Genomic DNA, 17,997 nt, shown 5'->3' with positions numbered 1-17,997 from the left:
GGATGGACAATATACATGAAAGGATCCTCAACATCACTAATCCACAGAGAAATACAAAATAAAATCACAAGGAGATTTTTCACCTCATACCTATCAGAATGGCTATCATCAATAAATCAACCAACAAGTATTAGAGAGGATGTGGAAAAAAGGGAACCTTCATGTACTGTTGGTGGGAATGCAGGTTGGTACAGCCACTGTGGAAAACAGTATGAAGTTTCCTAAAAAAATTAAAAATGGAACTGGCTTATGACCCAGTGATTCCACTTCTGGGAATATATCCAAAGAATCCCAAAACACGGATTTGAAAGAATATATGCACCCCTGTGATCATTGCAGTGCTACTTATAATAGCCAATATTTGGAAGCAGCCAAACTGTCCCACAGTAGATGAGTGGGTAAAAAATGGTACATTTACACATGGAATACTACTCAGCCATAAAAAAGAAAATCTTACCTTTCATAGCAGCTTGGATGGACCTAGAGCCATGGTCGGCAAACTGCGGCTCGTGAGCCACATGCGGCTCTTTGGCCCCTTGAGTGTGGCTCTTCCTAAGCCTTAGGAGTACCCTAATTAAGTTAATAACAATGTACCTACCTATATAGTTTAAGTTTAAAAAATTTGGCTCTCAAAAGAAATTTCAATCGTTGTACTGTTGATATTTGGCTCTGTTGACTAATGAGTTTGCCGACCACTGACCTAGAGAGTATTATGCTAAGTGAAATAAATCAGCTAGAGAAAGACAAATACCACATGATTTCACTTATGTGAGGAACATAATGAACAAAAGAAACAAACAAAATAGAAACAGACTCATAGATACAGAGAGTAGACTAACAGTTGTCAGAGGGGAGGGGGACTAGAGGGGTGGGTGAAATAGGTAAAGGGATTAAGCAAAAAAAACCCAAATAACAAATATACCTCATGGACACACACAATAGTCTGGTGATTACCAAAGGGAAGGGTGAGGTGGGGTGGGAGGAGATGGAAGAGGGTAAATGGGAGATAAATGGTGATGGTGACGGAAGGAGACTAGAGCTTGGATGGTGAGAGCACAATGCAATGTGAAGGTGATGTATTATAGAACTGCACACTTGAAATCTGTATAATTTTATTGATCAATATAACCTCAATAAATTCAATAAAAAAGGAATAATAAGGAAAAAAATAATAAAACTAATCACTGGAACATTCACTCCAGATGAATTTGATTTTATAGAATTGCTTGACAATGACTTCAACAATAGTATGTTTACATTGCTCAGAGATAAATAAAATAATCATACTATGAAAGAACAAGACATTATTAAAAACACACAGTAATAAGAATAAGTGAATAAAGAACCAAACACAAATATACAAAATGAAAAAGATGTTCATTGATATAAACATGTAATAAATGGGATAATTTAAGATTGGGCAATTTCAAGAGGAGGATTAAGTGAGTTAGAAGATAATATTGAGGGACAAAATGCAGCGGAATAGATGGACGTGTCCCAAGTCGTGTCCTGGAGTAGACAGAATGAGCAACTAAATAAAATAACATTCACCCCAAACTGGCAAAGGAGACACAGCTGGTGAGACAATTCGCAGCAAGGAAGGGCAGAGGATGCCTGGAGAATGATAAAATCAGGGATCTGGGCTGGAGAGAACTGTGACACCTCTGAGCCCAGAGGGTCAGAGGGAAACCTTATGGCACAGAGGCCGCATCCTTCAGGAGAGGCATAGCGTCTGACTGTGGAAAGGAGATCCGCAGGACTGCTGACATCAGGGGATTCTAAATCGGAGCCCACAGCCATGCAAGACTGAGCCCAGAGGGGGAGAGGGGCTCACAGTGGCACAGCTCTTGCCCCTCTTTTTGGTCTTTGCTTTGGTTCACTGAACCTAGTTCATAGGACCTTTCAAATACAGACATTCACCGTGACTGAGGTGCAAGTGGAGGTGCGGACTTGTGGAATCTGGGGAGAGGCCAGGGAGAGGAGAGGGTCAGGGAGAGATGGCCGCAAGTCTGGTGCTGAGTCATACCTGACATGTGGAACCTAGACAGCCATTTTCTCCTGAAGAGATAGTCCCGCCCTATAGTCTCCAGACAACCAATATAGCCACACACAGACTATACCCTGAGTGGTACAAAGGAGACACACACACAAAAAAATCTGAATAGTCCATGAGAGCCATCAGGGACTTGCCTAAAGAGAGGCCTTCAGTCCCAGCAACAGGAAACTGAGAAGAGGCAGACAGTATAGAAGAGTGGGATCTTAAACCAGCCCTCATTTTTATTTTTTTTTAATTTTATAATTATTTTATCTTTTTCTTTATTTTCCTTTTTTCATTTGTTTCTTTGTTTTCTATTTCTTTTTGCATCATTCTATTTTTTTTTATTTTATCCTATTTTTTAAATTTATTTTTTTAAAAATTTTATTACTATTTTTTTCTTCTCTTTCTCTTTCTTCTTATCCACTCATCCTCTTTCTACTTCCTCTATACTGAACTGAGGTCCTCTCCATATTCATCCAATTCCTTAACTTTACTTTCTGTATATAAGATTCTGCCTCCAACCTCTTTACTGGGTATTTGGTGTTTGTATGTTTTGGTTTATCTGTTTGTTCTCTGCTGTTTTCTCCACACACACACATATATATATATTTTTTTCCTTTTTATCCCCTTTTCTTTTCCTTTTTCTCTTATATTATTTTTTCCTCTCTTTGATATCATTTGTGCTCTCTTTTCTCTCCCCTAATTCTCTTTTCTCTGGTGGTCACTTATATTGGGGTTCTTGGTGTCATGAGTACATTTGTATTTTGTTCCCTTTGTGTCGTGTCTTGTTGAGGTGAATTATCCTGTTTGGCCAATGTGGTAGAGAGTGAGCCACATAACCAGACACCTGGAGAGGAGAGTCCATCCACGAATGGGTCAATAACACTCCAGACCCAACTACAGAGGCAGAGAAGGTGGCAGTGAGGGAGCGAGCCTGAGTGAGTGAGTGAGCGAGGAAGCAAAAGAGGAGTGTGTGGACCTGTGGGTTGTGTGTGTTTGTGTTTGTGTGTGTGTGTGTGTGTGTGTGTGTGTGTGTCACAGTTAGATCCTGCAGGACCTTCCTGGGAAGGCTGACCTGGCTCGCCTAACCAGGCAGCCTCTGCTACCATGGCAAACAGTCCCAGAGAGGCCAGCTCTTCCATAGACACTGTGCTTTTTTGAAGGGGAGAACTACTGTGACTGGGAGCCCAGTCTCACCTCCACCCAGGGTGCCCTCAGATAGTACCGGGGACTCTACAGCCAGCCCTGCCAGGGACCTGCTGCCTTGCTGCGGTCCCATGGTCACCAAGACTCCAGCCACCCTGGGCGCGGGCACCTGTGAGTTACAAAGTGCGCTTTCCTTTGGCTGGACCATTGCTTTAGCCCAGGGAACTGCGACCACATGAGCAACAGCCATGTGAGCAGCCCGTCCCTGTCTGAGGTCTGAGGAGCAGCAGCCTCATGTGGCCTTCCCCTGTCTGATGAGTAGCAAGCCCCATGAGCAGCCTGTCCCAGTCTGAGGAGTGGCAGTCTCACGCAGCCCATCCCTGCACAAGGAGCAGCAGTCACATGAGCAGCCCACCCCCATCCAAGGAGCAGCAGCCTCATGCACAGACCATTCCTATCTGAGGAGCAGCAGCCTTGCAAGCAGCCCACCCCAGTCCAAGGAGCAGCAGCCTCACGTGACCTGCCCCATACAAGGAGCAGCAGCCCTATGAGCAGCCCGCCCATTTCCGAAGAATAGCAACACCACACAGCCCGTCCACTCCCAAGGAGCAACAGCCACATGAGCAGCCCACCCACATCCGAGAAGTGGCAGCTGCATGAGCAGCCCGCCTCCATCAAAGCAGCAGCAGCCACACACAGTCCGCCCCTTTCCGAGGAGCAGCAGCCTCGTGAGAAGCCTGCTCCCACGAGCCAGAGGAGACACCACTGCTGTGAGCACCACCCTCCAGAGTAGCTGCTACCAATTGAGGAGCAGCCACTACTGTGACCGCCTGAGGAGCAGCTGCTGCCCAAGGAGCAAGCCCTGCATGACTCGACACCTAGATCCTTCGATGAGAGAAAAATGGGGAGACAAAGACACCCCCAAAGGAAAGAAAAGGAGGAACCGGCAGAAAAGCAGCTAAGTGAAACAGAGACATGCAATATGTCAGAAAACAAATTCAGAATAAGGGTCATGCAGTTCATAAACCAGATGGATGAAAAACTTATGTAAGCATCAAGAAGAAATAAAGAGTGAAATGGCTGCAAACACCATGGAAAGTTTCAACAGTAGACTAGGAGAATCAGAGGACCAAATTAGCTAATTAGAAGACAAGGAAGCAAAACACACCCATACTGAACTGCAATTGGAGGAAAAAAGTAAAAGACAGGAGGAGAGCCTAAGGGAGCTTTGGGACAACATGAAACGAAGCAACATATGAGTAATAGGGGTGCCAGAACAACAGGAAGAGGAACAAGGGTTAGAAAACCTATTTGAATAAATAATGTCAAAAAACTTCCCTGAGGTGGGGAAGGAAAAATCACACAAACACAGAGAGTCCCAAACAAGATGAACCTGAAAAGACTCACACCAAGACACATCATAATTACCATGCAAACGTTCAGGACAAAGAGAGAATCTTAAAGGCTGCAAGAGAGAGACAGATAGTTACATACAAGGGCTCTCCCATTAGATTATCAAATGATTTCTCAACAGAAACACATCAGGCCAGAAAGGAATGGAAGGAAATTTACAAAGTGATGCAAAGCAATGGACTGAATCCAAGAATACTCTACCCAGCAAGGCTATCTTCAGAATTGAAGAGGATATAAGGAGCTTCATAGACAAAAAATGGCTAAGGGAGTTTATCACTACCAAGGCAGCAATGCAAGAAATGCTAAAGGGACTGGTGTAAAAAAAGACATAAAAAGGGAAGAAGGGACACAGGCACAAAAAATAAAAATGGCTAGAAACAAGTACCTATCAATAATAACTTTAAGCCGAAAGCGGTTTGGCTCAGTGGATAGAGCGTCGGCCTGCGGACTGGAGGGTCCCGGGTTCGATTCCAGTCAAGGGCATGTACCTGGGTTGCAGGCACATCCCAAATGGGGGATGTGCAGGAGGCGGCTGATCAATGTTTCTCTCTCATCGATGTTTCTGACTCTCTCTCTCTCTCCCTTCCTCTCTGTAAAAAATCAATAAAATATATTTTAAAAAAATAATAATAACTTTAAATGTAAATGGACTAAATGCTCCAATCAAAAGATATCAAGTGGCTGAATGGATAAAAAACCATGACTCATATATATGCTGTGTACAAGAGATCCACCTCAGAACAAGGGACTCACAAAGACTGAAAGTGAAGGGATGGGAAAATATCTTTCAGGCAAATGGAAATGAAAAAAAAAAGCTGTGGTAGCAATACTTATATCTGACAAAATAGACCTCAAAGTGAAGGCCATAATAAGAGATAAGGAAGGCCACTTCATAATACTAAAGGGATCGATACAACAAGAGGATATAACCCTGGTAAACATATATGCACCCAATGCAGGAGCACCCAAATACATTAGAAAAAAACTCCTGGAAGATATCAAGGGAGAGATCAACAACAATACAATCATAGTAGGGGACTTTAATACCCCACTGACATCACTGGATAAATTCTTTAGACAAAAAAATCAGCATCAGCAAAGAAACAGCAATCCTAAATGACTCACTAGATCAGATGGACTTAATTGACATCTTCAGAACATTTCACCCCAAAGCCACGGGATATACGTTCTTCTCAAGTGCACATGGGACATTTTCAAAGATAGACCACACATTGGGTGAGAGGCAAAGTCTCTCCAAATTTAAGAAGATTGAAATCATATCAAGCATCTTTTCAGACCACAATGGCATAATATTTGAAATAAACTACAATAAAAACAATTAAAAAAATTCAAACACTTGGAAGCTGAATAGCATGCTATTAAACAATGATTGGGCCCTAGCTGGGTTGGCTCAGTGGATAGAGCATCAGCCTAAGGTTCCTGGGTTCAATTCCAGTCAAGGGCACATGCCTGGGTTGCAGGCTTGATCTCCAGTGGGGGATGTGCAGAAGGCAGCAGATCAATGATTCTCTCTCATCATTGATGTTTCTATCCCTCTTTACCTCTCCCTTCTTCTCTGAAATCAATAAAGATATATTAAAAATAAATAAATAAAATTGTCAGAAATCAGAGCCATTTTAAAAAACAAACATATAAACAAAAAAACAATGATTGGATTACCAAAGAGATTAAAGAAGAAATGAAAAACATCCTCAAAATGAATGACAATAAAACCACAACAATCCAAAATCTATGGGACACAATGAAAGCAGTCCTGAGAGGGAAGTTCATAGCTCTACAGGCCTACCTCAAAAAAACAAGAAAAACTGAGAATAAATTATCTAACCTTGCAACTTAAAGAATTAGAAAGAGAGCAACAAGAAAAGCCTACAGTATCCAGAAGGAAGGAAATAATAAAGATCAAAGCAGAAATAAATGACATAGAGACCAAAAAAAAAAAATACAAAAGATCAATGAAACCAAGAGCTAGTTCTTTGAAAAGACAAACAAGATTGATGAACCTCTAGCCAGGCTCACCAAGAAAGAGTGAGGACCCAAATAAACAAAATCAGAAATGAAAGAGGCAAAATAATAACAGACCCCACAGAAATACAAAGGATTGTTAAGAAAATATTATGAACAACTCTATTCCAACAAACTGGACAACCTAGATGAAATGAACATATTCCAAGAAAAATACTAGTACAACCTTCCAAAACTCAATCAGGAAGAATCTAAAAATCTGAATAGGCTGATAACTATGGAGGAAATTGAAGCAGTCATAAAAAAGCTTCCAGGTAACAAAAGCCAGGGGCCAGACAGCTTCACAGGGAAGTTTTATCAAACATTCAAAGAAGAACTAAAACCTATCCTGCTCAGACTATTCCAAAAAATTCAAGAGGAAGGAACACTTCCAAGCTCATTCTATGAAGCCAGAATTACCCTACTACCAAAACCAGATAAAGACAACATAATGAAAGAGAATTACAGGCCAATATCCCTTATGAACATTCATGCCAAAATCCTCAACAAAATTCTAGCGAATCAGAACCAGCATTACATCAAAAGATCATACACCATGACCAAGTAGGATTTATCCTGGGGATGCAAAGATGGTACAATATCCTCAAATCAATAAACGTGATACATCACATAAACAAAATGAGAGATAAAAATCACATAGTCATATCAATTGATGCAGAAAAAGCATTTGACAAAATCCAACACCCTTTCTTGATAAAATTCTTCAGCAAAATGGGAATAGAAGGATCATACCTCAACATAATAATAGCCTTATATGACAAACCTACAGACAACATCATGCTCAATAGGCAAAATCTAAAACCATTTCACCTAAGAACAGGAAAGAGACAGGGATGCCCACTCTCACCACTCCTGTTCGAAATAGTACTGAAAGTGCTAGCCATAGAAATTAGTCAAAAAGAAGAAATAAAGGTATCCAAATTGGAAAAGACGACATAAAAATGTCATTATTCACAGGTGACATGATACTGTACATAGAAAACCCTAAAGACTCCATCAAAAAATTAGACTTAATAAATGAATTTGGCAATGTAGTAGGGTACAAAATTAATGCCAAGAAATCTATGGCATTTTTATTCACCAATAGTGACCTTACAGAAAGAGAGATTTAAAAAAATCCCATTTACCATTGTACCAAAAAAATTAAGATACCTAGGAATAAACTTAACTAAGGAGGTAAAAGAGCTGTACTCAGAAAACTACAGGACACTGAAAAAAGAAATAGAGGAAGACATAAACAGATGGAAGAACATACCATGTTCATGGATTGGTAGAATCAACATCATTAAAATGTCCATGCTACCCAAAACAATCTATAGATTCAATGCACTCCCCATTAAAATACCAATGGCATATATTCAAAGACCTAGAATGAACTTTCCAAAAATTCATCTAATAAAAAAGACCCCGAATAGCTGCAGCAATCCTGAGAAAGAAGAACAAACTAGGAGGGATTTCAATACAAGATATCAAGTTGTATTACAAAGCCACTGTTTTCAAAACTGCCTAGTACTGGCACAACAACAGACATATAGACCAATGGAATAGAATAGAGAACCGAGAAATCGACTCAAACCACTATGCTCAATTAATATTTGACAAAGGAGGTAAGAACATACAATGGAGTCAAGACAGTCTCTTCAGTAAATGGTGTTGGGAAAATTGGACAGATACATGCAAAAAAAAAAGAAAGAAAGAAAGAAAGAAAGAAAGAAAGAAAGAAAGAAAGAAAGAAAGAAAAGAAACTAGACCACCAACTTACACCACACAGAAAAATAAACTCAAAATGGATGAAGGACTTAAACATAAGACAGGAAACCATAAACATATTAGAGGAATTCACAGGCAGCAAAATCTCAGACATATGCCAAAGCAATATCTTCAACAATACAGCTCTTAGGGCAATGGAAACTAAAGAGAAAATAAACAAATGGGACTACATCAAAATAAAAAGCTTCTGTATAGCAAAATAAATCATCAACAAAAACAACAAGAAAGCCCACTGCATGGGAGAACGTATTTGCCAATGCTATCACTGATAACAGTTTAATCTCCAACATTTACAAGGAACTCATACAACTTAACAAAAGGAAGATAACTCAATCAAAAAATGGGCAACACAGCACTTGTCGTTTGTTTATTTGTTGATGATAGCCAGTCTGACAGGTGTGAGATGGTACCTCATTGTTGCTTTGATTTGCATCTCTTGGATGATTAGTGACTTTGAGCATGTTTTCATATGTCTCTTGGCTTTCTGAATGTCCTCTTTTGAGAGGTGACTATTTAGATCCTTTGCCTATTTTTTGATTGGATTGTTTATCTTCTTTTTGTTAAGTTGTATGAGTTCCCTATAAATTTTGGAGATTAGGCCCTTATCAGATATGACGTTGGCAAATATGTTTTCCCACACAGTGGGCTTTCTTGTTGTTTTGTTGATGGTTTCTTTTGCTGTGCAGAAGCTTTGTATTTTGTTGTAGTCCCATTTGTTCATTTTCTCTTTAGTTTCAAGTGCCCTAGGAGCTGTATCAGTGAAGAAATTGTTTCGGCATACGTCTGAGATTTTGTTGCCTTAGAATTATTCTAGAATTTTTATGGTTTCCCGTCGTACATTTAAGTCCTTTATCCATTTTGAGTTTATTCTTGTGTATGGTGTAAGTTGGTGGTCTAGTTTCATTTTCTTGCATATATCTGTCCAATTTTCCCAATACCATTTATTGAAGAGACTATCTTGGCTCCATTGTATGTTCTTGTCTCCTTTGTCAAATATTAATTGAGCATATTGGTTCAAGTGCTGGAGAGGATGTGGAGAAAAAGGAGCACTCGTGCACTGCTGGTGGGAATGCAGACTGGTGCAGCCACTATGGAAGACAGAATGGAGTTTCCTCAAAAAACTAAAAATTGGAACTCCTATTTGACCCTGTGATCCCACTTCTAGGAATATATCCCAAGAAACCAGAAACACCAATCAGAAAGAATATATGCACCCATATGTTCATAGCAGCACAATTCATCATAGCTAAAATCTGAAAACAGCCTAAGTGCCCATCAGTAGATGAATGGATTAGAAAACTGTGGTACATCTGCACGATGGAATACTATGCTGCTGTAAAAAAGAAGGAACTCTTACCATTTGCAACAGCATGGATGGAACTGGAGAGCATTATGCTAAGTGAAATAAGCCAGTCAATGAAGGAAAAATACCACATGATCTCATTCATTCATGGATAATAGAGACCATTATAAACTTTTGAACAATAATAGATACAGAGGCAGAGCTGCCTCAAACAGATTGTCAAACTGCAGCGGGAATGCCAGGAAGGGTTGGGGGGCAGGAGGGAGGGGGGTAAGAGATCAACCGAAGGACTTGTATGCATGCATATAAGCATAACCAATGGACATAAGACACTGGGGGGTAGGGGAGGCCAGGGGATTATCAAGGGTGGGGGAAAAAAAGGACACATATGTAATACCCTTTGTAATACTTTAAGCAATAAACCAATTTAAAAAAAAGATCCTCTGGACATATTCAGTTAAAAAAAAATGGGCAACACAACTAAATAGATACTTTTCGAAACAGGACATGAGGAAGGCCAAGAAACATATGAAAACATGCTCAAAGTCACTAATCATCCTAGAGATGCAAATCAAAATGAAAATGTGGTACCATCTCACACCTGTCAGGATGGCAATCATCAACAAATCCACAAATGACAAGTTCTGGCGAGGATGCAGAGAAAAAGGAATACTTGTGCACTGCTGATGGGAATGCAAACTGGTGCAGCCACTATGGAAGACAGAATGGAGTTTCCTCAAAAAGTTAAAAATGGAACTCCCATTTGACCCAGTGATCCCACTTCTAGGAATATATCCCAAGAAATCAGAAACACCAATCAGAAAGGATACATGCACCCCTATGTTCATAGCAGCCCAATTTACCATAGCTAAGATTTGGAAACAGCCTAAGTGTCCATCAGTAGATGAGTGAATTAATAAACTGTGGTACATCTACACAATGGAGTACTAAGCTGCAGCAAAAAAGAAGGAATTCTTTCCATTTGCAACAGCATGGATGGAACTGGATAGCACTGTGCTAAGCGAAATAAGCCAGTCAGAAAAAGATAAGTATCACTTGATCTCACTCATTTGTGGAATATAATGAACAACATAAACTGATGAACAAAAACAGATCCAGAGACAGAGAAGCATCGATCAGACCATTGAACCTCAGAGGGAAGGTAGGGGAGGGTGGGGGTAAGGGGGAGAGATCAACCAAAGGACTTGTATGCATACATATAAGCCTAACCAATGGAAACAGACACCAGGGGGGTGAGGGTATAAGCGGAGGGTGGAAGAACAATGGGGATAAGGACACATATGTAATACCTTAATCAATAAAGAAAATAAAATTAAAAAGAAAGAAAAGATGATAATATTGAGAAATTAACATAGAACAAAAGTCACAGAAAGTAAAATATATTTTCAGAACACCAATGCATATATCTTATAAGAATCCCAAAAGAAAATGAAGGCAATTACCAAAAAACCCCAAAACAATAAACAAAACAATAATAGCTGAGAATTTTCCGGAATTAGAGTCCTGAGATTAGAAAATATATCTTGTATTCAAATCTAATATTTCAAAATAATTCAATATTTAGACAAATTTCAGAATGGTAATATATCAAAGATATAGAAATATTCTTAAAAGTTACTAGAGGAAAAAGGCAGACTCTCTACAAAGAGATGAAAAATAGACTGATAACAGATTTCTCTTAAGTAATGATAATTGACAGAACAATAGTCTAAGATATAATTGAGTAGTATCTTCAAATGCTTAGCAAATATTCCCAGATAAATTGTTATTTAATATAAAATATAGATGTATTTAGATATACAAAAAGAGTGTACTACCCAAGCACCTTCCTAGAGAATTACTAAAATGTGTAATTCCACAAGAAGAAACAAAGCCATTGAATCCAAGAATAAAGGTGGGCACAGTGTTAACTAAAATATATGAATAAAGGTAATTAAGTATTGAGTATAAAAATCAACAACAACAACAAAGTAGTTATGTGTACATATAAAAATGTTAGCATGATCACTAAAGAAACAGATAAATCACCTATAGATTTTATGAGCAGTAAAATCCATGTACCAGGTCACAAAAAATATTTCAAAAAGATCTTTTTTTATTTAAAACACTATAAAACAAATACTATCATAATAATGCAATTAAATTCAGAATCAATAATAGAAATAAAGCAAATATGTGTTTAGAAAGGAAAAAGACACATCCCTAAATAACTTAAGGGGTAAAAATGAATCAAAACAGACATTATAAAATATTTAAAACCGAACAAAACTACATATGAAAACATGTTAATCAGAAACTTGAAGAATTTAGAGACAGGAATTCATTTTTAAAAATAATAAAAGTATTGAATTTAAATGAGTAATAATTCAACTCAGGAAAGAAAAATGGTCTAAAATATAAGAAAGTAGAATGAAGATAACAATATTGATGAAAGCAGAAAGTAATGATCCTATCTAATAATAGACAAACATGGTAATTGACCATACCTTTGCTATACCTCCCATTGGCTAATCTGCATGATATGCAAATTAACCACCAACAAAGATGGTGGTTAATTTGCATACTGCAGGAAGGGCGGGTCAGCACCATCCTGCCTGCCCTGCCGCCATCCGGGCCTGCTATTTGCGACCCGGGGCGGCAAGTGTCCCATGTGCAATCCGACCCGGGGCGACCAGGTGGGGCAGCACCCATCGGCCGGCCCGCCCGGGCGTCCCGTGTGCGACCCGACCCGGGGCGGCGGGGCGGGACAGAGTGGCTCCTCTGTCACCTCAGCTTTCTCATCACAGCTCCCTTGGGGGCCTAAGCCTTTAGTTGGTCACCCCCCAAGGGCTCCCTGGCTGCCAGAAGGATGTCTGACTGCAAGCTTAGGCCTGATCCCCCGGGGAGTGGACCTAAGTTGACAGGTGGGCATCCCTCAAGGGGTCTTGGACTACAAATGGGCACAGGCCAGGCTGAGGGACTCACCCCCCCCCCCCCCCCGAGTGCACAAATTTTTGTGCACCAGGCCTCCAGTAAAGAATATAAAAAGACACAATAAAGTAGATAAGCAAAATCAAAAGCCAGATTTTGAGAAAAGCAAATAAAACAGAATAAGGTCTAACAACTAGTAAAGGAAGAGAAAAGGCTCAGATGAACAATATTAGGAATAAGAGGGGGCGTAGAGATAAATTAAGCATCATCAGACTGTTACAAAACAATTTTATGCAAATAAAAATGTAAAAGTATAGATTAACTGTTAATTGTACCTTTTTTTCCTGAAAAAAACGAACAAAAAAACTTCCCAAAAATGACTTAAGAGGAAATAGAACACTCGAATAAACCAATATCCATGGAAGTAATTGAACTGATAATAAAAATCCACCATAAACTACTTATTCCCTACTGACAGACAATGCCAAGTCCAAATGATTTTACAGGCAAATTTAACCAAATCTTTAGAATACATAATCCTTTTAATATAAAACCAGTTTCAGAAATAGAAAGAAAGAAATGCTGCTCAACTTATTTTATGAGGCTGGTATTACTATGACATCAAAACTCTACAATAACAGTTTAAAAAGGAAAACTAAAAACAAATCTTCCCCAGCAGACAAACTACATAAAATATCAGCAAATTAAACTCAATAGTGGATTAAAAACCACACCAAGACCAAGTAAATTTTTCTCCAGGAATTTAAAAAAATATTTAATATCAGGAAATAAATTAATTGATGTCATATAAAATCTTAACATATGAATGGGAAATTTTATTATATTGCTAGAGGACCAGTGCATAAAATTTGTGCACTGGTAGGGTCCCTAGCAGCTGCTGGCTTCTGGCTGGGTACTCCCTTCCTTCCCTTGGTCGGCCCCACCCACTGATCGAACTCCTGGACGAACTCCCGGTCGAGGGGACAATTTGCATGCAATGCTTTTATTATATAGGGTTAATGCAGAAAATGCATAACATATTTTTATGATTAAAAATGCTAGAAAATTAAAAACAGACTAGAGGCCCAGTGCACAAAAATTTCTGCACTCGGAGGGTCCCTCAGCCCGGCCTATGCCCTCTTGCAGTCTGGGACCCCTCGGAGGATGTCCACCTGCTGGCTTAGGCCTGCTCCCTGGGGGATTGGGCCCATGCTGGCAGTTAGACATCCCTCTGGCAGCCCGGCAGCCCTTGGGGGATGTCCACTTGCTAATGGGGAGCAGACCTAAGCTTCAGTCGGACATCCTTAGTGCTGCTGAGGAGGCAGGAGAGGCTCCCACCACCACCATTGTGCTGGCAGCCATCAGCCTGGCTTGTGGCTGATCAGAGCTCCCCCTGTGGGAGTGCACTGACCACCAGGGGGCAGCTCCTACATTGAGCATCTGCCCCCTGGTGGTCAGTGTGTGTCATAGTGACCAGTCATTCCCAGTCATTCTGCTGTTAGGGTCAGTTTGCATATTACCCTTTTATTATATAGAATAGAGGCCTGGTGCATGGGTGGGGGCCAACTGGTTTGCCCTGAAGGGTGTCCTGGATCAGGGTGGGGGTCTCGTTGGGGTGCCTGGCCAGCTTGGGTGAGGGGCTGTTTGCAGGCTGGTCAAGCCCCCTAGTGGGGACCCTCACCCCATGGGGGTTTGGCCAGCCTGGGTGAGGGGCTGATGGCTGTTTTCAGGCTGCCCAAACCCCCTTCGGGGTGGGGGTCCCCACTGGGGTGCCTGGACAGCCGGGGTGAGGGGTTGATGGCTGTTTTCAGACTGACCAAGCCCCCTGGCGACCAAAGCTCCCAGCCTTTCTTTTTTTTGTTTTTTTCTATTCGCTCCAGCTCCGTGGCCATGGCGACTGGAAGCAGGTATCTGGGGTTTATTTACCTTCTATAATTGAAACTTTGTTGCGTTGAGTGGAGCTCAGAGCCGGCCGGGAAGCTTGGCTTCCTCCATCATTGGGGCAACCAAGCCTCCTGCTTGCTCCAGCTCCATGGCTGCTGGCCGCCATTTTGGTTGGGTTAATTTGCATATAGTCGCTATGATTGGCTTGTGGGCATGGCTTAATGTGTGATGAAGGTATGGTCAATTTGCATGCTTTTCTATTATTAGGTAAGATGGTTAAAATTTCCTTGACACAATAATTTTGATTTATCAAAATCTTTAAGCAAATATCACATTTCCAAAACATTGTTATTAAAATGAGAAATGGAATAGATATTCCTATTATCACAGTTTGTATTCAACACTGTATAGAAGTCCTAGTAATGAAATATGACAGGAAAAGGAAATTAAGCATTTAAGGATTGAAATTTAAGGGGAAGAGCTGTCATTATTTACTGATGGAATATGAGTCTATGTAGAAAACCTAAGAGAATTTCCAGTTTAGTCTGTAGAGTTAATAAGAGAGTTCAGCAAAGTTGCTAAATATTCACCAATAATAACCAGTAAACAATGAAATAAAAACAAATTATCTATGTAATAGACAAAATAGTCAAGCAAGACCTGTAGATTAAAAACTATAAAACATTAAGGAACATGGAGGAAGATCTGATTAAGTAGAGGAATATAGTATGTTAATTGACAGTTTTTATAGCATTGTTTCACAAACTTCAGAGTATTCTCTAAAGTCAAGGTAATTATAAATAAAATTCAGCAGGGCTTTTGTCAAACTTGACTAGCTTACCCTAAAATTCATATTGAATTGAAAAAGGCCAAGAGGACTTTAAAGAAAACAATGCAGATATTTACCTCACTAAATAACTAGGATGTTATAAAATTTTGGTAATTAAGGCACCACAGTGTTAGTGTAAGAGCAGAGAAACAGTCCACTGATGAAATAAAGATACTAAAAACAGATCAGATGTAGGGGGCAGATTGCATTCTAAATTATTGGTAAAGACGACTAATTTGATAAATGGTAGAATAATAAGGTTAACACATGAAAAAGAATTAAAATAGGTTGTATGTAAGATACCATATACAAAACAAATGCCAATATTAAAGAGGTAGTAAGGCAAAATTTTAAAATTATTAGAATTTTAGGAAGGTTTATATGGAAGGATTTCTTAAATGACATAAAAGCACACATCATAAAGGAAAATACCAATAAACATAACTGATTTAAATAAGAAGCTCTTTAAAAATGCTACTACAGACACGGTTAAAAGAGAAACTACAAATTAGGAAGAGATATTTGTATTCTATATTGCTCAAAGGATGGGAATCCAGAATATTACAACAACAAAAGCCAAAATCAAAAGCCATCCAAACAATAATAGCCAACAAATAACCCAATAGAAAGATGTGCAAAGATACAAATAGTCAAAATACATGAGCAAATCCTAATGGATTATAAGCGAAAAATTTTTAAATGAGATATTATTTAATACCCAATTGCCTGACAAAAATTTTAAATCTTCCCATTCCAAATGTGAAGCACAAGGAGAAGCTCTCAGAGATTTCTCATGAGAATATAAATGGACACTATCACTTTGGAGAGAAGTTTTACAATCCCTAATAAAGTTGAAAATGCATTGCCTCTTACAGTTTAGCAATTCCTCTATGTGTTTAAACATGTATAAACATTTTAATTGCAGTATAGGTTGTGGTTGGGGAACACTAGAAATAATGTCTAACAATGAGAGACTCAACAAACAAATTCTAGTTTTGCATATAGTAGGATGCATTTTATATAAGCCCTAATATATGGCTTATGTAAAGTTATTCTTGATTACAGAGGCCAGAATAGTTTTGCTTGTTTTAAACCTTTTGTTAAAGCTTTGGAGAATGTTACCTGCAAGGGGACATGAGGGACCTTCCTAGGGTGTGATAAATGTTTTGTATCTTGGATTAGATGTTGTCACATGGATGTATCTTTACATAAACACTCATCAAGCTATACATTTCATTTGTGCACTTCAGTATATATGACTTATAATGGAAAAATAGAAGATAAAAAAGGTTCAAAATAAGTGTTCCAAATTAATTAAGCATTTTTTAACCTGGGTCCTGAATTCTTGCATGCTCACATTATTCCTTATACTTTCATGTGTTTGAAATATTTTACATTAAGAGAACTGATAAGACAAAGACTACTGCTTTTCCTAACTAGAATTAGTCAAGGTAACAGAACACACCAGTGTGATCTCTTCACTGTCCCTGACAACATATCCCAATATTCGAGGAATCAATAAGCACTTCATAGTCAAACATACTTACAAAGTGATCATTTTGTTGAAGCAAAAGCAGCACTCAATTAACTTCTTGACTGCCTATAGAATCTAGGCTTTCTTAAGTGAGTGACCAGCAGCATATATTGTTGTTATGATGCTACCAATGCACAAAAAACATCCATTCATTTAGATCTTTCAACTATTCAAGTGGGGAATGCACTGCCTAGGACTTTTCTGATGTGAATCAACAGGTGGTTCGGCATCAATATAGCTATTTATTTGTGGGTTTCACCTCTGGTTTCAGAAAAGAAAAAGAGACAATACCTTTTCAATGCAGTATTTCAAGTCGACCACATGGAAAGCAAGGTTTTATTCCAGCCAATTCTCTTTCTCTCAAAATGTGGAGGAAAAGTGCCAGTCGCTGCTACTCTCACCACCAGCCATGGTACAGATGTTTGGAAAATGAAAAAATGGAGAAATGAAACAAAGAGAAAACCCTCAAAAATAAGTTTTGCATAAATGAAAAATAGGGTATATAATTATCATAGCTACAAAAAGGTAAATGCATTTTTTATTTATCCCCTTGTGTTAAACTAAAAGAACCAAAACAAACAAAATCATTGATGTTTTGACTTAATCAGTGTTTTGTTGAAACTGGCAATTATGAGAATCAACCAAAACATGGCTGCAAGTGGGAATAAAGAATAGATTTCTTTTAATCTAATAAAAGGCCTTTTATCTCCAAGAATGTTAGAATATGACCTATTTAAATGAGTACTTACTAAAGGAACAGACCCATTTAAAAATACTTGCTTTCAGGTGCCTACATGGGTATGGAGTATTTCTTTGAAATCTTGTGAAAGAAAAGAAATTAATTGAAATAATACCAATTCCTTACATTACTCAGATAAAACACAGTTTAGGAAGAAATGTCTCCAAATGATTCAAGTATATATCCCTAAGTTGGCTTAGCCAGTTCATAGTCCTAGTTATTCCAAAAGCAAATATCCTATGAGATTTAAGCACATCAATGTAAATCATTCACGTAAGACTGTCCTGTTTAAAATAAAGTTTTTAAAATTTTAATTTAATTTCTGAGAGTATTGTCTACATTGAAAGTCAGATCTTGACTTAGGTGC

The 17,997-nt window shown here is 38.9% G+C and overlaps 1 protein-coding gene across 10 annotated transcripts in view; it reads right to left on the bottom strand.

Moving 5' to 3' along the window:
- Positions 1-17,997, bottom strand: part of ZBTB20 (zinc finger and BTB domain containing 20) — a 919,384-nt gene that overhangs the window by 272,613 nt on the left and 628,774 nt on the right. For 7 of the 10 annotated variants that reach the window (XM_059687788.1, XM_059687786.1, XM_059687789.1 and 4 more), the window contains one exon: positions 17,183-17,282. The exons of the other annotated variants lie outside the window; for them this stretch is intronic. The gene's annotated coding sequence lies outside the window, so the exon portion shown is untranslated. The remainder of the gene's footprint in view (positions 1-17,182; positions 17,283-17,997) is intronic. 10 annotated transcript variants of the gene reach the window in all.

The sequence above is a fragment of the Myotis daubentonii genome, chromosome 3 (genome assembly GCF_963259705.1).
Source record: "Myotis daubentonii chromosome 3, mMyoDau2.1, whole genome shotgun sequence".
Taxonomy (NCBI): domain Eukaryota; kingdom Metazoa; phylum Chordata; class Mammalia; order Chiroptera; family Vespertilionidae; genus Myotis; species Myotis daubentonii.
This window is presented reverse-complemented; position numbering and strand designations above follow the sequence as displayed.